The sequence below is a fragment of the Hyperolius riggenbachi genome, chromosome 2, assembly GCF_040937935.1.
Source record: "Hyperolius riggenbachi isolate aHypRig1 chromosome 2, aHypRig1.pri, whole genome shotgun sequence".
NCBI classification, from domain to species: Eukaryota; Metazoa; Chordata; class Amphibia; order Anura; family Hyperoliidae; genus Hyperolius; species Hyperolius riggenbachi.
Genome location: NC_090647.1, coordinates 370,540,124 through 370,564,432, shown reverse-complemented (window position 1 = coordinate 370,564,432; position 24,309 = coordinate 370,540,124).

The following is a 24,309-nucleotide window of genomic DNA, read 5'->3' as shown; positions in this document are numbered from 1 at the left end:
CTGCTGCATGCTTGTTCAGGGGCTATGGCTAATAGTATTAGAGGCAGAGGATCAGCAGGGCTGCCAGGCAACTGGTATTGTCTAAAAGGAAATAAACATGACAGCCTCCATATACCTCTCTCTTCAGTTCCCCTTTAAAGATCTCAACACAATTTCCATTGCTATTATCCTGCGGGTTGAATGTTGACCTATTTCTCATCCCTGTGTGCTGGAATTCACTCACCGGATTTTCCCTATTGGTTGGACCTTCTTTACTCAGAAAATATTTTTTAATATTCAAATTTCTACTGTATTTTTGTAGGTCAATATACGTTTGAAATTTATTGATTGATTTACTTGGGGCATGTTTTAATCCTCTATCTAGGAGTTGTAATTCCTGTTGGGTAAGATCCACTCCGCTTATATTAAATATCCCCTCTCCTACTGGTTTCTTCTTCACTTGTACTCTGACTCCTGCTCGTACACCCCTTCTTGGCCTCTTTTTTTGTGACCCCTGGGTGATTGGAAATCTTCGTGATAATTCCTCCTCCCTCTGTTCTCCCCTGGTCTGTATGGGCGGTGACCCCCCTCCAAAAAAGGCTGGTATCTTTCCTCCTGATGTATGGGATCATATCTATTATATGTCGGTATGTTAAATTGTGCTCTATGTGGGTCCCCATAGGCTCCTCCTCCGCTCACCCCATAGGTTCCTCCTCCTCTCACCCCATAATTCGGATCTCTACCATTAAGGTTTCTATCATACCTCCTACCCCTTGGGTAGTAGTTATCTTCCCTTGGATTCCTTTTGGGCAATGGTCTCAAGTTATACCTTGTCTGCCCCTCCTGCCTATATGTTGGTGGCTCCTGATTAGGGACATTTGTTGGGTCATGCGGCTCAGAGGTTCTATTGTGGTCTGAGGGAGGGAGCAGCATATAAGAGACTATCTCAGAGAACCTGCAATTCCCTAATTGAACACCAAAAAGGGGTAATACAGGATAGACAAAAGTAATTCAACAGAGATTGGGAACTACATAAATCCAAACTGGCCTACAAGTGGCAAAAATTAAAAGGGGGGGCCATGGCACCACCAGTAGAGAATATAGAACTAAGCCAGGGAGCTGCACCAAGTGAGAAAGAGATCGCAATCCCGCATGACCCAACAAATGTCCCTAATCAGGAGCCACCAACATATAGGCAGGAGGGGCAGACAAGGTATAACTTGAGACCATTGCCCAAAAGGAATCCAAGGGAAGATAACTACCACCCAAGGGGTAGGGGGAATGATAGAAACCTTAATGGTAGAGATCCGAATTATGGGGTGAGAGGAGGAGGAACCTATGGGGTGAGCGGAGGAGGAGCCTATGGGGACCCACATAGAGCACAATTTAACATACTGACATATAATAGATATGATCCCATACATCAGGAGGAAAGATACCAGCCTTTTTTGGAAGGGGGTCACCGCCCATACAGACCAGGGGAGAACAGAGGGAGGAGGGATTATCACGAAGATTTCCAATCACCCAGGGGTCACAAAAAAAGAGGCCAAGAAGGGGTGTACGAGCAGGAGTCAGAGTACAAGTGAAGAAGAAACCAGTAGGAGAGGGGATATTTAATATAAGCGGAGTGGATCTTACCCAACAGGAATTAAAACTCCTAGATAGAGGATTAAAACATGCCCCAAGAAAATCAATCAATAAATTTCAAACGTATATTGACCTACAAAAATACAGTAGAAATTTGAATATTAAAAAATATTTTCTGAGTAAAGAAGGTCCAACCAATAGGGTAAATCCGGTGAGTGAATTCCAGCACACAGGGATGAGAAATAGGTCAACATTCAACCCGCAGGATAATAGCAATGGAAATTGTGTTGAGATCTTTAAGAGAATGGTGGAAAATGATCTGGAAAAAATGGAAGCTAAGAAAACAATGGATGTAACGAAAATAGCAAAGGGAATGTTGAAGGATAAGAACCTGGTGGTGAGACCAGCAGATAAGGGGGGAGGGGTAGTGGTGCTTAATAGGGATCAATATAGAATTGAACTCGATAGGTTGGTGGAAGACAGAAGTACGTACCAAAAACTAAAAAGTGATCCAACCAAACAGTATAAAGAATAGTTAAGGAAAATTTTAAGAAAAGGACTTGATCTGGGGATTGTAGATGACAAGGAGTTTGAGTACCTTATACCGTCGGCACCCAGAATACCGATCATATACCAGGTGCCCAAGATCCATAAAAGCACCACTGCCCCTCCCGGAAGACCAATAATAAGTGGGATAGGGTCCCTAACACACAGGCTGGGAAGGTATCTGGATTATTTCCTGCAACCCCTGGTTCAAAGGTTGCCCCAAGTGGGCGGGGATTGGACGCACCAGGAAGTTGCCGGCGGCGTGACACGCGTTTACCTGCAGAGCGCAGCTCAGCCCAGCCTGGCTAACGGGGGAGAGCCCGTGGAACAAAACTCAGTGCCTTATAAACATCTAGGAACATGTGAGTGAGAAATTTTAATAAAGTACAAGTGTTTTTAAACTGATTTACGCTATGGGAGGTTTTTAATTTGAGGTTATGGACAAGTATCAAGTGGAATGTGGAAAGTAGCATAAGGACCAGGACCTGATGTGCTGAGGCTCCCTGGAATAGAGCGCTGTTTGACCAGTCTGGCAGTGGTCGCACTGCTTCTGGTGAGTGCGTTTCCTGTTGGGTGTTGTTGGTGGTGGAATATTAAGAAGAGATTACACCAAAAAGAACTTTTACCTGATCTACTGTGACACTGAATGGATAATGTGCGCTGAACTGTAAATTTACAATCTGTGTGAAGTATTTGCTATGCTTAGTGAGAGCGCACTCCATATTGGACTTTGATCTAACAACCAGAGCGCTTTGAAATTAATATTGATTTCTTTTTTTAGAGTTGGTGTACTTGTAAAACTTTTTTGGGTTAGATTTGATTTTCAGCTTCGATTTAATTTTCAGCTTCGATCTTTGCCAGCCTAATTTCTTTTTTACAATTTTTATTGCACTCATTATAATTGCTTAGTGCAGCCTCGGTCCCATCCTGTTTTAGGACCTTATAGGCATTCCTTTTCCTCTTCATTTTATCCCTAACCTTTCTATTCATCCATAGAGGCCTTTTTTTATTCCTAGACATTTTGTTTCCATATGGGATATACATACTACAATATTGATTGAGAATAAGTTTAAAAGCTTGCCATTTCCCTTCAGTGTCCTCCCCTTGTAGTACATTATCCCAGTTCACCAAACTTAGTGCCTGCCTAATTTGATTGAACTTTGCTTTTCTAAAATTCATAGTTTTAGTGGTCCCGCTGCCCCGTGGCCTATCAGTCACCAGATCAAACGTTATCATGTTGTGATCACTATTTCCCAAATGTTCTTGAACCTGCACATTTGATACATTATCTGGTCTATTAGAAATGATCAGATCCAGTAACGCATTCCCCCTAGTTGGTTCCGTTACCATTTGAGTCAAGTAATTGTCCTGTAGTGCTGCCAGAAATCTGCTGCTTTTACCAGAATGGGTAGCCTCAATACCCCAGTCAATGTCTGGAAAGTTGAAGTCTCCCATAATTATGACCTCATTTTTACTTGCAGCTTTTTCAATCTGCTGTAGTAATCACAGTTCTGCAGCTTCATTAATATGAGGTGGTCAGTAGCATACCCCATTAAGCAATTGGCAACTTTTATTTCCACCATTAATATTTACCCAAACGGACTCCACATCTTCGCAATCTTCTTCAGTGGTAGTCTGGAAATCAAGATTTAAGAAGAACAGTTAGAACAAATAAAAAAAGGACACAAGACTAGAAGAAAAGAAAATGAAGGAAAAAAAGAAGTATCCAGATGAAAATGATAGAAGAAAATAGATGTATGCAGAAGATGATGTCACAAGAGTTTATAGAACTAGAGGAGAAGAAAACAGTGATGAGTGGTAATGCAGATTCTCTTTGCATTAATTTTCGTGAAAAAGGTTAAATTTAACTTTTGAGCAAAAATGCCATTGAAAATCATTGTGTGATGAGTATGTGATTTTTTTTCTGCAAATTTTCATGCTAAAAATAAACAATTTCATGCTTTTTGCGAATGCCCACAGTAAAAATACAGATTTATTGCATTTTCTTGAATTTTAGCCATATTGCGAAATGTTGTGAATATTTTCTTGAAATTGAAAATAACATTTTTGAAATTGAAAATAACAATTTTTGATGCGAAAATTACTTTGGCGAAAATTTGCAAGCAACACTGAAGAAAACTGTTAAAACTTTTTTTTTTAACCACTTAAGGACTGCAGTCATAAAACCCCTTAAAGAGAATCTGTATTGTTAAAATCGCACAAAAGTAAACATACCAGTGCGTTAGGGGACATCTCCTATTACCCTCTGTCACAATTTCGCCGCTCCTCGCCGCATTAAAAGTGGTTAAAAACAGTTTTAAAAAGTTTGTTTATAAACAAACAAAATGGCCACCAAAACAGGAAGTAGATTGATGTACAGTATGTCCACACATAGAAAATACATCCATACTCAAGCAGGCTGTATACACCCTTCCTTTTGAATCTCAAGAGATCATTTGTGTGTTTCTTTCCCCCTGCAGCTATCTTCCACTGAAGTGTCAGGCTGTTTCTTCCTGCAGAGTGCAGACAGCTCTGCCTGTATGTAATTCCTCAGTATGTGAAAGCCCAGCCAGCTCAGAGGAGGATTTATCCAGCTTGTAAAAGATAAGAGAGAAGAGAGAAGCTGCTCTAATCTAAATAATACACAGGCAGTGTGCAGAGAGGGGCCTGGAGGGGGGAGATGCATCACAGAACCACAACACTGAAGAACTTGGCAGCCTTCCAGACACAGGCCTGACAAGTCTGACAAGACAGAGATAAATTGATTTATTACAGAGATGGTGATAGTAGAACGTGCTGCAGTAAGCCAGAACACATTAGAATAGCTTTTGGAACTTGTAGGATGATAAAAAACAGGATGCAATTTTTGTTACGGAGTCTCTTTAAGGACCAGACACTTTTTTCCCATTCAGACCACTGCAGCTTTAATGGTTTATTTCTCGGTCATACAACCTACCATCTAAATGAATTTTACCTCCTTTTCTTGTCCATAATACAGCTTTCTTTTGGTGCTATTTGATTGCTGCTGCGATTTTTAGTTTTTATTATATTCATAAAAAAAAACATGAATTTTATTTAAAAAAATGATTTTTTTTACTTTCTGTGATAAAATTTGTCAAATAAAGTAAAATTTCTGTATACATTTATGTCCAAATTTATTGTGCTACATGTCTTTGATAAAAAATAAACAAATAAATACAGTGTGTATTTATTGGTTTGGGTAAAAGTTATAGTATTTACAAACTATGGTGCAAAAAGTGAATTTTCCCATTTTGAAGCATCTCTGACTTTTCTGAGCACCTGTCAGTTTTCATGAGGTGCTAGAATTCCAGGATAGTATAAATACCACCCAAATGACCCCATTTTGGAAAGAAGACATCCCAAAGTATTCACTAAAAGGCATGGTGAGTTCATAGAAGAGAATTTTTTTTGTCACAAGTTAGCGGAAAATGAAACTTTGTGACAAAAAAAAATAAATAAAAAAAAGTTTCCATTTCTGCTAACTTGTGACAAACAAAAAATAAATCTGCCACGGACTCACCATGCCTCTCTCTGAATACTTTGGGATGTCTACTTTCCAAAATGGGGTCATTTGTGGGGTGTGTTTACTGTCCTGGCATTTTGGGGGGTGCTAAATTGTAAGCACCCCTGTAAAGCCTAAAGGTGGTCATAGGACTTTGGGCCCCTTAGTGCACCTAGGCTGCAAAAAAGTGTCACACATGTGGTATCGCCGTACTCAGAAGAAATAGTATAATGTGGTTTGGGATGTATTTTTACACATACCCATGCTGGGTGGGAGAAATATCTCTGTAAATAAGATTTTTTTGATTTGTTTTACACACAATTGACCATTTACAGAGATATTTCTCACACCCAGCATGTGTATGTGTAAAAAGAAACCCCAAAACACATTATACTACTTCTCCCGAGTACAGCGATACCACATGTGTGACACTTTTTTGCACCCTAACTGCGCTAAGGGGCCCAACGTCCAATGAGTACCTTTAGGATTTCACAGGTCATTTTGAGACATTTGGTTTTAAGACTACTTCTCACGGTTTAGGGCCTCTAAAATGCCAGGACAGTATAGGAACCCCACAAATGACCCCATTTTAGAAAGAAGACACCCCAAAGTATTCATTTAGGAGTATGGTGAGTTCATAGAAGATTTTATTTTTTGTCACAAGTTAGCAGAAAATGACACTTTGTGAAAAAAACCCAATAAAAATCAATTTCCGCTAACTTGTGACAAAAAATAAAATCTTCTATGAACTCACCATACTCTTAACAGAATACCTTGGGGTGTCTTCTTTCTATAATGGGGTCATTTGTAGTGTTCCTATACTGTCCTGGCATTTTAGAGGCCCTAAACCGTGAGGAGTAGTCTTGAACCCAAATGTCTCAAAATGACCTGTGAAATCCTAAAGGTACTCATTGGACTTTGGGCCCCTTAGCGCAGTTAGGGTGCAAAAAAGTGCCATACATGTGGTACCGCCGTACTCAGGAGAAGTAGTATAATGTGTTTTGCTGTGTATTTTTACACATACCCATGCTGGGTGCGAGAATTATCTCTGTAAATGGACAATTGTGTGTAAAAAAAATCAAAACAATTGTCATTTACAGAGATATTTTTATCACCCAGCATGGGTATATGCAAAAATACACCCCAAAACACATTATACTACTTCTCCTGAGTACGGCGGTACCACATGTGTGACACTTTTTTGCACCCTAACTGCGCTAAGGGGCCCAACGTCCAATGAGTACCTTTAGGATTTCACAGGTCATTTTGAGACATTTGGTTTCAAGACTACTCCTCATGGTTTAGGGCCCCTAAAATGCCAGGACAGTATAGGAACCCCACAAATGACCCTATTTTAGAAAGAAGACACCCCAAGGTATTCATTTAGGAGTATGGTGAGTTCATAGAAGATTTTATTTTTTGTCACAAGTTAGCAGAAAACGACACTTTGTGAAAAAAAAACAATAAAAATCAATTTCCACTAACTTGTGACAAAAAATAAAATCTTCTATGAACTCACCATACCCCTAACAGAATACCTTGGGGTGTTTTATTTCTAAAATGGGGACATTTGTGGGGTTCCTATACTGCCCTGACATTTTAGGGGCCCTAAACCGTGAGGAGTAGTCTTGAAACCAAATGTCTCAAAATGACCTGTGAAATCCTAAAGGTACTCATTGGACGTTGGGCCCCTTAGCGCACCTAGGCTGCAAAAAATTGTCACACATGTGGAATTGCCGTACTCAGAAATAGTATAATGTGTTTTGGGGTGTATTTGTACACATACCCATGCTGGGTGGGAGAAATATCTCTGTAAATGGACAATTGTGTGTAAAAAAATAAAAATGTTGTCATTTACAGAGATATTTCTCCCACCCAGCATGGGTATGTGTAAAAATACACCCCAAAACACATTATACTACTTCTCCTGAGTACGGCAATACCACATGTGTGACACTTTTTTTGCAGCCTAGGTGCACTAAGGGGCCCAACGTCCTATTCACAGGTCATTTTGAGGCAATTGGTTTCAAGACTACTCCTCTTGGTTTAACGCCCCTAAAATTCCAGGGCAGTAAAGGAACCCCACAAGTGACCACATTTTAGAAAGAAGACACCCCAAGGTATTCCGTTAGGTGTATGGTGAGTTCATAGAAGATTTAATTTTTTGTCACAAGTTAGTGAAAAATGACACTTTGTGGAAAAAAAAATCAATTTCTGCTAACTTTTGACAAAAAAAAATAAAATCTTCTATGAACTCATCATACACCTAACAGAATACCTTGGGGAGTCTTCTTTCTAAAATGGGGTCACTTGTGGGGTTCCTATATTGCCCTGGCATTTTAGGGGCCCAAAACTGTGAGAAGTAGTCTAGAATCCAAATGCCTCAAAATGACTGTTCAGGAGTATAAGCATATGCAAATTTTGATGACAGGTGGTCTATGAGGGGCCGAATTTTATGGAACCGGTCATAAGCAGGGTGACCTCTTAGATGACAGGTTGTATTGGCACTGAAGTGCAGGAAGCGCAGGATGTTCTCAAATCGTGACCTGGACATGGCAGCAGAGAACATGGGCATGTGATGTATTGGGTGCGTAGACCAATAAGACCGCAATACATTCTTTTTGACTAGACCCATGTTAAGGAGAAGGCCCCAAAAATGTTCAGTTTGGAAACTTGGAGTGGCTTCCATGGAAAAGGGTGGGCATAGTAGCTTTTTGGATTGGCGGTTGCGTATTGTGTGGTATAACGGTTGGTCATTACAATTAAGTCGTACCAGCAGTGATCAGAAAAAAAAATTCTGTCACTGCAGTGGGGCGGGTGAGGGTTTCGCCGGGTGATCAGAAGCCCACAGGGGGGCAGATTAGGGCCTGATCTGATGGATAGGAGTGCTACGGGGTGACAGGTGGTGACAGGAGGTGATTGATGTGTGTCTCAGTGGGTGATTAGAGGGGAGAATAGATGCAATCAATGCACTGGGGAGGTGATCGGAAGGGGGTCTGAGGGGGATCTGAGGGTTTGGCTGAGTGATCAGGAGCCCACACGGAGCAAATTAGGTCCTGATTTAATGGGTAGGTGTGCTAGGGGGTGACAGGAGGTGATTGATGGGTGTCTCAGGGTGTGAATAGAGTGGGGAATAGGTGCAAGCAATGCACTGGGGAGGTGATCAGGGGTATCTGAGGGCGATCTGAGGGAGTGTCATTGGGGTCCGCAAGGGGCAGATGAGGGTCTTATCTGATGGGTATGATGGGTAGCAGTGACAGGGGGTGATTGTTGGGTGATCAGTGGGTGATTAGAGGGGAGAATAGATGTAAATAATGCACTGGGGAGGTGATCATAGGGGGTCTGGGGGGCTATCTGAGGGTGTGGGCGGATGATTGGGTGCCCGCAAGGGGCAGATTAGGGTCTGATCTGATGGGTAGCAGTGACAGGTGGTGACAGGGGGTGACGGGGTGATTGATAGGTGATCAGTAGGTGATAACAGAAGAGAATATATTCAAGCAATGCACTGGCGAGTTGATCAGAACGGGTCTGGGGGGCTATCTGAGGGTGTGGGCGGGTGATTGGCTGCCCGCAAGGGGCAGATTAGGGTCTGATCTGATGGGTAGCAGTGACAGGGGGTGACGGGGTGATTGATAGGTGATCAGTAGGTAATTACAAGGGAGAATATGTGCAAGCAATGCACTGGCGGGTTGATCAGAACGGGTCTGGGGGGCTATCTGAGGGTGTGGGCGGGTGATTGGTTGCCCGCAAGGGGCAGATTAGGGTCTGATCTGATGGGTAGCAGTGACAGGTGGTGACAGGGGGTGACGGGGTGATTGATAAGTGATCAGTAGGTGATTACAAGGGAGAATATATGCCGGCGGGCTGACGTCGTGGGTGGGCAGAGCCTATTGCCGGCGGATGCCCGGCCACAACGAGTCCCAGGACCCGACGCCCATCAGCGTTACGTGGTCCTGGGCATGCCACTTTGCCGCCGCCCATAGGTAGTGGTTAAAGTGGAATATAACCCAGTATTTCTTCTTTGCTCTAAAAGATTATTTACAGCATATAATATACTAACACAATGTTTTTTTTTTTTAGTAAAACAACATTTAAAGGGCTACATCACAGGACTGACTTTTTCTTCTGCAGGGGCTGCCGCAAACTGGTGATTAGCTTATCTTCTGTATACATTCTTTACTTGATACAATTAAGTAAACATTCTCTGGCTGTGCAGAAACGTATACTAATGAGTCCTGGAGTAAAACACAGGTCAGAAATCACTGATGGCTGCATTTAAAACAGAATTACAACAGTTATGAATAAAATGCACCAGCAGCTTTCAAAGTAAATACACTGAACTTTGGGAAGTTATAATTTATAAAGGAATTATAATACTTGTGCACAAAAGCAAATATGATAATTGTATGGGTTATAAAAAGTAGTAAAACACATTTTTGTGGAATATTTTGTCAGAGTTTTAAACCGCTTTAATCAAACCTGTTTCCCCTAGATAGGTAGGAGATCATTAATGTTGTGGTCCATATGAGCTTGTATAGTTCAGAATTGAATAGCTCACACGGTCTGCATCATTCTGGTTATAGTAGCTGGCATGGGTGAGAAGGGGTTAATTTAATAGCCCCAGGTAATCCCTGGAAGAGGTAGCCAGAGGCTCCCTTACTTGTATAGGCAACAAGAAATTGTGCCCCCCAGTATAGGTAGCCAGAGGGGATCCCCTTAATAGGCAGCCAGAACTAGTCCCCTCAGTATAGGTAGCCAGAGATAGCCAACTCCTCAGTTTAGGTTGGCAGAAGGACCCACTGGTATAGGTAATCATATGTGACCCCCTCCAAGTATAGGTAGCCATAAGGATTTTAAGGTGCTGTTCACACTTGTCCTCATGTTTAATCAAGTAGGCACCCTATCCTGGAAAGCTTGCTCTCAGGCATAAGGGATCTCAGGACTAAGGGTTTTGCTGGTGGGGAAGGCAGTAGCACTAGCCACAAACACAGCAGGCTGTTGAGCAGAAGGCGTCTGAGAGCACCCAGTTCTAGACTGGCCCAAATGGCATTGGGTCTGACAGGAGAGTATAGCACCCTTCACAGCTTGAGAATACATTACTGCCACTGGTAAGGGTGATTGTTGCCCAGATAGGGTTCCCTAGAGGAGCACTAGACTGCTGAGGCATCTGTGATAATGCCTGACAAGGAGAAGAAAATGAGAAGGGGGAAGAAGCAGTTGACTAAAAAGAAGATCTTGGTCAGAAGTGTGAGGCGGAGCTGTAGGGGGTGCAAAGTATATGAGGGTGGGGCATAAGTGAGCTGCAGCAGCTAGAGAGGTGGTGAGTAGCAAGAGCAAGATGAACAGAGGCACCCCTTACCCATGACTGCTTCTTATGCTGTGTCCTGTTGAAAAAAATGTAATGATGCTGGATTGTTGATGAGAATTTGGTAATTAGGCAGGGGGATAGCTAAAAGTTTCCGGATGGTGAACTGAAATTGTTTAACTCCTACTAGTATTTTCTAACAACTATTTCTGAATTTAGGATTGGATTGGCTCATTCTATGGCCTCGATTCATAAAAGTGCCTGCGAGCGGGGAAAGTGGAGCGGGGAAACACCGCTGTCGGTATTTCCGCCTTCAGGGTGGTAATTCATAAAAATGTTGCCTGTTCTGACAGGCGTGCGGAGATACTCCGCTGTAGGCAGGCGTTAGGCTGTCGGGAGACATGCGGAAGCCGGAGAAGCAGGCGGAATCCCTCCGTGCGGTGTTCTCTCTGCAGCTGCTTGGGAGGTCTGTCCCATTCACTGCAACGGATTCCGCACGCTTCTCGCCACATCAGAGGTAGCGGTAATACCCGTCCGCATACCGCTACCTCTAATCTTTATGAATTGACATTTGTTACTTTTGCTGTGATAATCACCGCGCAAGGCGGTGATTGATCACTCTGCTCGTGGATGTCGGCTTTTCATGCGGAAAAAGCCTTTATGAATACATATTTTGCTGTGTGGTCGGTAAAGCGAGCGGCTTTCTGCATTTCCTCATGCGGAAATGCTTTATGAATCGAGGCCTATATGTAGCCCTCATACTAAATGTATTATTGTACTTGTCCTGCTTTTACATAATAATCATGTATGGGGGGTGGGGTTTGTTATAAGTTTACTAATATATCAAGAACTGGTATAAATTAGAGCATTTATGGTGACTAAGAAAGGACAATTAAACACCATGAATTTAACATTCTCATAGACATCAACTGCATCTGGTTGCCTAATTCCACTATCCACTCAATCACTGGTAAGATATATTTCTAATGCACCAGCAATAAAAACTAAGCTATTTATTGCTAGATCAAAAGCAACAAAACTGTGTTGAAACAAAGTACTAGAAGTACATTTTCCCATTGAAGACAGTAAGGGTGCAGTCCTATAAAAACACTATTAAAAAGCATAAAAAGCAAGCTTTCAGGAAAATGTACTGCTCAAAATTGATCTCTTTCTCGATCAGAAGCAAATCTACATGCTGGAAATTCTAGAGGAATTAGTCGATCTGATGGGAAAATTGCATGATGCATATCAACCTTTACAGAGGAATAATAACAATAATATTTTTATAGCGCTTTTCTCCCTGGGGACTCAAAAAGCTGTGACCCTGCATTCTGCAGTCTCAAAGGCTCAGGAAAATAGAGAAGGATCCTCTTGCACTTATTGTAGAAGTGAGCTCCATAGAGTAGGGGCTGCATAGTAAAAGGCTAGAGCATCTTAATTGGATGCTGGGAATAACTATATTTGTTGTATTGGCAGAGTGGAGGGTGCATGGAGGGGCATATAGTTCCAATAGATCCGCTATGTACTTGGGTCCCGTGTGGTTTAGAGCCTTGAATGTCAGCAGGCAGATCTTAAAATAGATTCTCCATTTTACTGGCAACCAGTGAACAGTTTGCAGTACCGGGGAGATGTGTGAGCTGTGAGGGTTGCATTGGCATTCTGTACTAGTTGTTGTTCTAGCAGAGAACCTTATACTGGGATCCGGTGAACAGGGCATTGCAGTAGTCCAGGCGGGAGGATAAAAATGCATGAACTAGTGTAGGTAGGCCTAAAGCTGAAGTAAGGTGTTTAATTTTCGCTATATTTATCAGATGGATGAATGAGGAACACACACACACACACACACACACACACACACACACACACACACACACACACACACACACACACACACACACACACACACACACACACGTTATAGTGAAAGTCTCTATTAATTTTCTTATGGGGAAATTTGCTTTTATATGAGTGCTTTGGATTACAAGCATATTTATGGGAACAAATAATGCTCCCAAACCAAGGTACCACTGTATGTGCATAAAGTACACAGTAAATTGATTATTTAGGACACTGGAGGTCCTCTTTCAGTTGTTGAACCATTTAACATTTAAGGAGACAGAACATAATTGCTTGCTTGGAAGGAAGGGCTCCTTGCTGTCTGTCTTATTACTGTAAATTATTAGGCTGGGCGCACATTTAAATGTGCAAAATCACAGCCATTTTTCTTTTCTATGCTTTACTGCAATAGCATTTTTGTTCATGTTTTCCACAATCGATTTTTACTTTGGGAACTTTTTATGCTATTTCATAAATTGAGGAAAATACAGTAGAATTAGGATTGCTTGCAGCATCATGCAAAAAATAAATGCATGAAGCAATTTTTTTTCATGCAGTAACAAAAATGAGAGCAATGCGGAGACCTGAGTGGCCCGTAGAAATACATTACAAGTGAGGTTGTGTTCCCAACCATAAAGAAAATGTGTACTGCCGCTTAAAATTACAAAACTTTCACCAACTAACTCTGGACATTTTTTTAGGCCCTTTTCACACTTATCAGAGCCTGAGCACCCAAGTGCACTTCTGTCTGCTTTTCAGCAACGCATATCAATTTGTATAATAATGTGTTGCTGAAAAGCGGACAGAAGCACGCTAGTGGGTCCAGGCCCTTACAAATTAAAGCATAGCAAAAATGAATGAAATTGAAGCTGGTGCAAACCAACACTGCACTGTTTTTTAAATGTGTTTTCCCCTTTAAAATTTTAAAACTATTTCCTCAAAAACTATAAGGTTTTTTTTCCCCTAGCGGTGACTATGCTTACACCCTCTGCTGTCTGTTATGAGTCAACTTTAGTATAGTGCTGTATCCTCTGTCAGGCTCTATGTAAATCTGACTCTCAGTATGAGAAAAAGAGAACACCAAGAGCCCAGTATAGTGTAGTATGTACTGGTAATGGAAGATTTATAGAGTAATTCAAAATGTAATACACACAAACCAGGGTTACCATTAGGCAACCACTGTCAAGGCAGGTGGGGAGATTGTCCTGACCCAACTCAGGAGGATTAAGAAGTCACTCTCTGTAGTAGAAGAAGGAAGTGGGTACAACCCTCCACCTAGGGTGGACTCAATGTAGCAATAAGATACCAGAGCCGCCATAAGGATAAAAGGGACTAAATTAGTTTAAAAACCAATTTGGTAATAGAGGAGACAGTGGTGGACTTACCTCCTCCAAGGAGAGCACACGACTGTAGATTTTCAATCAAAAAACGTTTATTGGGTACTCCAAAATAAAGTGCAACACATTTCACAGGTTAAACCCGCTTCCTCAGGCAATACAGATAGGAGTAAAAAAGCTGTGAATCATTGAGACCATGGAATCAATGTAACTAGAATGCTTACATAGGAATCAATATTGATTCCATGGTCTCTATGATTCACAGCTTTTTTACTTCTATCTGTATTGCCTGAGGAAGCGGGTTTAACCTGCAAAACGCGTTGCACTTTATTTTAGAGTAGCCAATGAACATTCTTTGACTGAAAATCTACAGCCGTGTGTTCTGTTTGGAGGAAGTAAGTCCACCACTGCCTCCTCTATTACCAAATTGGTTTTTAAGCTCATTTAGTCCCTTTTATCCTTTTGGCACCTCTGTTATCTTATTGCTGACCATCAGTATGGTTGAACAAAACTTGTGATGGATACAGTGGCTATCTCTGCCCCTCTTCACTGACTTTATGACATCACTCCCCACACCTACCCCTTACCAAAATGGTACAAGCTGGGGTAGAGAAATTGGGTAAGACATGAGTTCCACATTTTTTTTTACTGACTAGCTTCACTGCATCCCTCATCCCCTATGCCCAGCACTACCACTTTTAATATTAAAACAACAAAGCTCTATAGAGCTCTCAGGGACAGGGAATAGAGTACAAACAGACAGCAATAATCTCCCTTTCCTTTCAAGCTTTATCACATATTTTATGCTATTCAACACTAGAAAAATATCCTTGAACTGTGCTTTGATAACCACTACAGCCTGCAGGCATGGGCGTCCGCAGCAAATTTTCCGGGGGGGGGGGGGGGAGGGGCGGGGCAAGTTGTTTGGCACATGTAGCACCAAAATGGGTGTGGCTATAGATAAGGGTGTGGGCGTGGTCACAGGAGCTAAATTTACATGAACTTAGAAATGATGGGACATTAGACTATACAATACAATACAATACAATACAATTACATTTCTATAGCGGGATGGACCGGATGGAGCTGTCCTGATCTGTTGAGGTAAGGAGTTCCAAAATGTAGGGGCAGCATGACAGAAGGCTCTGGGACCAAAAGTTTCCAAGTGGACTCTGGGTATGACTAGATTATTAGAACCTGTGGATCGGAGAATGCGGGGATTGCTACGCAGCTGCAACATATCTTTCATGTATCCAGGGCCCAGATTATTCAGGGATTTAAATGGGTAGCCAGTGAAGGGAGTGCAGGACTGGCATTATGTGGCAGTGATGGGGTTGGTTGGTTAGCAGTCTGGCAGCAGTATTCTGTATCAGCTGTAGGCGGTATAAGACCTTTTTTGGAAGGCCAGTGTAGAGAGCATTGCAGTAGTCCAGTCGGGAGGTAATGAAGGCATGAACTAAAGTTGGTAGATCTTCTGGGGGGATGAGGTGCTTGATTTTTGCGATGTTCTTAAGGTGAAAATAGGATGATTTCACCACAGCAGAGATGTGAGTTCTGAAGTTTACATCCCCATCAATTAGAACTCCCAGGCTACGCACATGATCAGAGCTGCGTAGATCCGTGCCTCCTATTCCCAGTGGTGAAGACTGCAAGTTAAGTTGTTTTGTTGTCATGTGCTGCCCTCCGATCAGTAGGACTTTCACAGTTTTGTCTGCATTCAGTTTCATCCAGTTGTCTTTCATCCATTGCTGTAGTTCACGTAAGCAAGCGTTTATAGTTAGAGTTGGGTCTGTCACACCAGGCTTGAAGGAAAGATATACTTGGGTGTCGTCCGCATAGCAGTGGTATGTCAGGCCATGTTTTTGGATTAGTTTTCCAAGCGGTAACATGTAAATCGTGAAAAGCAGGGGAGACAGGATTGAGCTCTGGGGCACCCCGTACTTAAGTGGTACAGGAGTGGACAGGAAGGGCCCCATAGACACTTTTTGGGTTCTGCCACTCAAGAAGGATTGGAAACACTGAAGAACTATGCCATCAATGCCGCAGTATTCCTGTAGCCTGTTTATCAAAATGTCATGGTCAACTGTATCAAAGGCTGCAGAAAGGAGCAGTATGAGGATGGAGCACTCTCCTCTGTCTCTTCCCATGAGCAGGTGGTTGCATATTTGGATGATGGCAGTTTCAGTGCTGTGGTGTTTCCTGAAGCCAGACTGGAATGGGTCATAACTGTTGTTTTGTAGGATTTTGGCTTCTAGCTGGAGGTATACAGATTTTTCAATTAGCTTACCCAGAAAGGGAAGGTTAGAGACAGGTCTGTAGCTGGTCATTGCATCTGGGTCCAGGGAGGGTTTTTTGAGGAGAGGCCTGATGATTGCTTCCTTCAGTAAAGCAGGAAATATCCCTGATTGTAAGGAACAATTTTGAGGAATACTGGTACTAACAGGTCGGGGCAGTTCAACACGAACTGTATTGGGCCAGGATCTAGGTCACAGGTAGTTAGGCGGAGGTGAAAGAGGATGCTTGACGTGACTTCTTCATCAATTTCTTTGAAGTTTGACCAAGGTGTTACGTTGTCTCTGCTAATGGTCTTCAGCGCTATATTAGGCTCAGATGCTGTAAGTTGGATGGCGGACCTTATAGCGAAGAATTTGTCTGCGAAGAAATGGGAAAATTGGTCACAGAGGTCATTTGAAGACTCGATATTAAGTTTTTGACATGCCGGGTTGCAGAGTTTTTCCACTGTGGACTATGGTAGGGATTAGACTGTGAACACCTCTGACACAGGTGCCGCCCAGTTTAGGTAGTGACAGGAACCCCCCAGTTTAGGCAAAGACAAGGACCTCCCATTTTTAGTGACAGGGACTCCCCCAGTTTAGGTGGTGACAGGAACCACCCAGTTAAGTCACAGAGCCCCCCCCCCAATTCAGGTGGTGACAGGTGCCCCTCAGTTTTAGGAAGTGACAGTGACCCCCCCCCCCCCATGTTTAGTGACAGGTACCACTCAGTTTTAGGTAGTGAGAGGGATCCCCATGTTTAGTGACAGGTGCCCCCTGGTTTTAGGTAGAGACAGTGACCCCTCACCCCCCATGTTTAGTGACAGGTTTCCCCCAGTTTTAGGTAGTGACAGGGACCCCGACTCACCGTGATGAACACCTCAGATCAGTCGGCACCCCCCGTCCCACTGCCTGTCATGTAACAGGCAGCATGCCAGCGTCAGACCTCCGATCATCTGGCAACCAGTGAGAAACGGGGGCATGGTACCCCCGTGTACACTGCGCTGCACATGACGTCACTTCCACATATCAGTGCGGTGTCCGTGAGGTACTTGAGCCCGCTTCTCACTGGTCACCGGCTGATCGGAGGTGTGACGCTGGCTGCTGGCATGCTGCCTGTTACATGATAGGCAGCTGGGATGGCTGGGGGTGGGGTTTGACAGCCAGTTGGGAGCGGCTGCTGTAACCAGTATTATAACCCGCCAACTGCCAGAACTCATCAGACACCGACACAGAGTATTGAATTCCCAAAATGTATTAGGACCCAAGAATAAATAACAGGTCCAAGAAAAATAACTCTCTCAACCAATGGAAATTATTACACTATATTCTCTACACATTCCAGATTTTCTTGAAATCTTCTTTCTTCTTCATCTCTTCTCCCATGGCCACTGAAAAGGAATTCAGATTAAACACAAGGTACAACCAACCAAACTTATGGTGAGTATTTCACACAGATCTACTTCATAAATGATCTTAAAATAAATGATAACCGTATTAATTTAGTCCCATATCTCCCATGTAAAGTTCCGATAGCTGGACCTGTTCCGATAGCTGGACGATAGCCAAATCCTATAGAAACAAGCTAAAGTTGTTATAAGAAAGGTGAATTGGATAACACAGTGTTTCGAAATTATAGCATTTTTTTTGCTGATCAGAAAAAACCCTTCTTTTGTTCAAATTTCCAGTTTTTTCCCAACTTCAATGGGTTTCCTTAGAATGGTATCTGGATCTGTTCCTAACAGTCAATTGATCCAGATTTTTAGTAATAAATAAAAATAAATAAATACAGTAAATAGGTTTGCAGATTAATAAATAAATAAGTTAGGAAATTAATCTTATTAACGAGTTAATAAATATTAAGGGATGAATAGATAAATAGATATTAATTAATAATAAAAAAAAAACAATCTCCTTCTTCTAGCAGATAAACTCCAGCAGTAAATATTCAAAAAAAAAAAAGAACACAGGAAAAAGGTGAGTATCATCAAAAAGAGAAAAAGGAAAAATATAACACAGTTTTTTCACTGCAGGAGAATCCTCCGCTAAATTGTACAACTTCTTTCTCCACAGGATGATCTGGATGCCAGCTGCACAGTTTTTTAAAAGGTAACTAACCAATAGCCTCTTTCACACTGGTAAGCTAGTCTTATTTATTCTGCTTTTATTTCTCTCCTAGGTGTCCAAAGACCAGCACTGGATCAAACAGCTATAGGTGAGTATATTTCTGGATCTCAGCTGTGTATTTACTTTTCTCTTATACATCAGCATTAGATATATATTGGCGGCTGAGGGTTATTCACAGACAGAACTCTCTCTCTCCAACTCTGAGCATTTATTGAACAGGTTTGTGCCACAGTAATCAGAACTAGAGATGTTGCGAACATCTCTGAATCCCTGGGCCTTGTACTACTTCCGGGTCGCTATGACCCGGAGTAGTATGCCTGCACTGGCCCGGCAGTGCGCGTGCTAGATCGCGCTCCTGTTGCCAGGCACTTTCTGCGCATGTGCGTGACATCATGAGTGACGTCACGTTCATGCGCAGAGAGTGCCTGGCAACAGGAGCACGATATAGGACGTGCAACGCCGGGCCAGCGCAGGTGTACTACTCCGGGTCATAGCGACCCGGAAGTAGTACAAGGCCCAGAGAGATTCACCCGGCAAATGGTTCATGCCATCTCTAATCAGAACCCAAAATATTCAATAATGTCTAGCATCAGGGTATTTCTTTCCAAGCAATCAACTCTGTTTATTAAAGGGACTCCGAGCAGTGCAGAAACTATGGAAAGATGCATATCATTTTAAAGCTCTCTTTCTCCTCTTTCCAATGATATATAAACCACCGCCCTACGCCTTTTAGTTTTCGCTATTTTCGCGATTGAAATTGCCGCGGCCGCGATTTCGATCGCGAAAATAGAGAAAACTAAAAGGCGTAGGGCAACGATTTAGGTGTCGTCAGAAAGAGGAGAAAGAGAGCTTTAAAATGATATCCATCAAGCCATAGTTATATTGTATTACACAGGGCGACTTTTTGTCAAAGTCAGCAGCTGCATTTAGCAGAATGGAGCTGCTGACACTGGGGAAAGTGTCGTCCTGTGTAATACAATATAACTATGGCTTGATGGATATCATTTTAAAGCTCTCTTTCTCCTCTTTCTGACGACACCTAAATCGTTGCCCTACACCTTTTAGTTTTCTCTATTTTCGCGATCGAAATCGCGGCCGCGGCAATTTCTATCGCGAAAATAGCGAAAACTAAAAGACGTAGGGCGGCGGTTTATATATCATTGGAAAGAGGAGAAAGAGAGCTTTAAAATGATGTGCATCTTTCCATAGTTTCTGCACTGCTCGGAGTCCCTTTAAAGCAAGGCCTGAATTAGTCTCAGTACATGTTATATAAAAAAAAATAATGTCAGACAGGCCTGGACAGGTAGGTTAGCTGAATTGGAGTTATAGTGCATTTAGACACATAAAAAAAACTGGATTTATGCTGGCAGTGGTAAACACTCTTCACAGATGCACACAGTGACTGATACTGGGCTAAAAAAAACGTAATGATAGGCAAGGGATTTTTATTGAAAATACTCTTCTCGTTCCCTCACAGAGATCTATATAGAACTATTGCTGTTTCTGCTCTGTTATCTGTCACTAAAGTCTGTTTCTTGTTTTAGTTATATTTGCCCGGTAACATCATCAGCTTTTATACTCATTAAATCCAGCTGGTATTCTTGCAGCCTCCCACACCAAGAATTCCTATTTCATCTTCTCTCCTGTCTCTTTCTGAATTATGGATGCCTCTCTCACCCTATGTTCCTAACCCTGGATTTAGCCATGGATAGCTGCAGAGGTCCCCAAAGGAATTCCGCCGTGACCCACTGTCTGCTGAGCTCTGTCCTCTCCAGAGCTGCGCCAGCCGTCTCCGCTATATCCCCTCTGATGCCTCTCATCAACGCCTCACAACTGCGCAATCCCCTCAGAGAGACTGGTTATATCCAGTCTCTCCAACGGCTCTTCAGCACGCCGTTCTCTCAAGGCTGCTCGCACTGTCAGCGCGCGCAGCTCCCTCCCAGTAAGTTTGTGTGCGCTCGCTCCCCGCTGCGCGTCCCCAGTTGCCTGGCAACCAAATGAAGTGCGTGCAATCGTACCGGCTCACGCACTTCTTCTCTCCTTTTGCAGCCACCACACTTCCCCTGCCTGCCTCCCCCCTGAGCCAGTAGCAAGAACACCACACGCTGCTGCTCAGGATACACAGCGCCTCCCGCAACCCGAAACACAATCCCCCCTTAATGCAAAGGCTACACTGCCCCATTTTACCCCCATGTGCGGACGACCATGCCCGCAGGTGTTTTCACCTTCAGGACGGAAGCAATTTTCCCCTGTCAGCGCTCCTTCCATTGATTCACCAATAACTTTATCACTACTCATCACACATACATGATCTATATCTTTTTTTTTTTTTTTTTTTGCCACAAATTAAGCTTTGTGAGCGATTCTTGTTTTCAGTCATGTTCTATGCATTTTATAGGCAAATACACAAAAAAAGAAAAAATACACTATTTCTCTAATTCCATGCCCTAGAGTTTTAAAATAAGCAATGCTACTATAAATAAAACCCACCCATTTTATTTGCCCATTAGTCCCGGCTATCACAACATTTAATTTATGTTCCTAATACAATGTATAGCATCAATGTATTATGTGGAAATAAAGGTGTACTTTTTCTGTTTTTTTTTTTTTTGTGTGTTTCATCAATTGTAAGCCCTCATGTACTAAAATAACAATAATATACCCTTATGACATACATGTTAAAAATAAAATGTCCCTAAGGCAACTATTTATGAATTATTTTTTTTACTGTTTTTTTTCCAATGTATTTGCTTGGTAATGGATTGAAGTGATTTTTTTTTTTAATAAAAAAGAATCTGTGGTGTGTAGTTTAACTTTTAGCCACTAGATAGTGCAAGAAACGCTCCCTGGTTTACCAGGAAGTGTTTCGTTTTTTGTTTTTTTACTTTACTCATGAATGGACATGGCCCCTGCTCGGTTTCATGTCCATTCATTACAGGCACTGCGATTGGTTCGGGTAAGTCTTGCTTCCCTTCCCCAACTGCCGACATGGAATTTCTGCCACACGTTCAGTTTGCCTTTAGTGGCACCTATTTGGACAAGAATACTCATCCAGATAGGCTTACTGTAAGTAGTTAAACCTCTAGCTTATTTATTGAAAGAACTGCTCAACAAATGCAATATAATGGTGAGTAGCCACCACACTGCATTTTTTACGTGGTTGTCTTTCTCCTGATTGTGGGGTTCTTGTGGCTTCCAAGTCTTTAAGCTTATTCTTAGCTAGTCTAGGTGACAGAAGTAGAAAGTGTCCTTGTAGCCGCCTGTGTATCCTGATTATGCCCTGTAGTAGCTCCTCCAAGCCTCTTCCCTGACTCAAGGAACCCATAACATCAAAATGGTTGAGCTTCAATTTCCAGAATCTAAGACAAAACTCTAAAACTATGTTCCAGATAAAGTATGTAACTTAGATCAATCAACTTGCACAGTCTATGTAAGCACATTGCATAAGAACATTCTACACTTGTGTATATATATATTGCATTGATTATAGAAAACTCATGCTCACTAGGGACACTTACAAACCAAATAAGAGAAGAGAGGACATATATTTTCTATAAAACTATAGGCAAAAACAAATTAGAAGGTCACATAAAAAAGCTATTCCAAGAAATAATGTTCAGCGGAATTAAACTTTGTAGACAGAGGAAAAATAAATCTTCAACAACGCTAAGAGCACAGTAATCTCGTAATAAATAGGCAAAGGAAATTGTCTACTCTTCACCTCTTTTTAATCTGTTTTATTTTTCACAGTATCTATAGAACCCACATGCCCACAGTATGTTAAATATAGAATGCCTAATCTGTTTTACCAAGTGGCATCTGCCTTCTCTGCAATACTAATAATGTACCTTTACAATACTAAAAATGAATAGCTTTTATATCTCAAACACTGTATTTGAATTTTGAAGTTTCACAAAATGCTCTTTTGATGCAGGCAACTACGGTCTCTCAAATTCAGGCATAATTAAGAGAAATGACAGCTGTCTAGCTAAATGAAGATATCCATCTTTTCAGCAAAGCATCTCTGTTCCCCAGTGGAACTGTTTATGTGATGGAGATCATGATATTCATCAGCGCAGGTCCCAGTCATCCTCCAGAAACTGGGAAACAGGCTTCCATAATTCACATTTCACAATCTCCCTTAGTTTTGCACGAGTATAAATTAAATCAGGACCTTCAGAAAACAGGTTTGCCAGTCGGGAATTATCCAGAAACAGATGTAAAGACATTTCTGAGCACTATAGTGTCTAACGACATTTCATTTTGAATAATTTAAAATGATGTGATGTATATGCAGATCTGTATTTGTACTTAAACATACTTGAATGCCATAGTTTTTTTTCTTTCGTTATTGAAATGTAAAGTATGTCATGCTCAGTGTGAACAGAGCATAGCTGGATTTCAAGTTTATGCTGGTTTGGGGCAAGAAAAGATCATTTTTATTGGCAGATTTTTATAATTACATTTTATAAATATAAAATTAAACTAAGTACACAATGTTAACAATATTTGCACATTAATAGTGACTTTATATGCTATAAAACTAGATAATGAATGATTGAATAGTTTACATTTTGATGTAACAAACATGGTGTTTTTTTTACACTTTGTCCGTTGCAATAGAACTTAGGGCTCAGGAAGCAGGCACTGCCAGTCTCTCTCTGGCTACATGTGCCAAGCTGTGGCAAAGGAGGGATGCAACCTGACTTGGGGGCAGAAGAAGCAGGGCTCTACCTGTACACTATTTTCTCAGGAACAATAGAGTAAAGATATCCTGGCTATCCAACACTACTACAGTTGCAAGATCAGCTGTATTGGTTATTGTAATTCATGCATACATTCACTGTCAACACCCATGCGGAGCCTGTAATATCTGCAACCTGATGTTACCAACACGAACTGTTTGGAACACAGAGAGATCTAGAGAATTCACCATCAGATATTTTATCAACTGTGGAATTTGTGCAGTAATATATATGACTGAATGTCCTTGCGGCATAAAATACTTGGGACAAACCAATAATTACTTGAAGACTCAGACTCAGAATGAAATGTCACTGATCAGACTTGCTCAAAGAGATTTCTCTTCCAATAAGCACATGACTAATGTTGCATCTCATGCTCTGCACAAACACAACACACAGATCCCCAGCTGGAAGGTCTGTAGGTTGGAAAGCATTCCCCCACTTTGCCAGGAGGGGATGTCACCACAAATCTCCTGCGAAAGGAGACAAGATGAATTTATGATCTTAAAACATTATCGCCTGCGTGCCTGAATAAGGATTAAGCCTTAGCTTTCTCCATGAAAATTCATAAAGTAATAGTGAAAGTATGGCTTGATTTTTTTTCCTCTTTTCTTCTTCTTTCGTTTGAGTTGAAGCATAAAGGTGGGGGGGCGTGGCCAGCCGGCGATGTGAGCAGACGTATCTCACACAGCTCCCGCGCTGATCCGATACTATTTGATCCTGCACGTTGATCTGAACCCCTGATTGGGTCACCGCAGACGGAGATTACAGCGCAGACACCCTCAGTGTGCCCCCGGGGGAAGAAACCGCACAAATGGCGATGATGCTGAGGAATAGAGAGGAGAAGGCCTCCGCAGACCATCCAAAGAGGCAAGATGGCGCCGATCCTCCTCCAGCACAACACCCAGACTCCCAGCGCAGAGACATAGCGGCTAGGCTCGAGAAATTTGCGCACAAGGAGCCCAAGAATATGCCCGGAGAGATAGCTCCCGATAAACAAAATGTTGACGGAGCAGAGATAGAGGAGGCCCAAGCGGAAACCGAAGGTTCG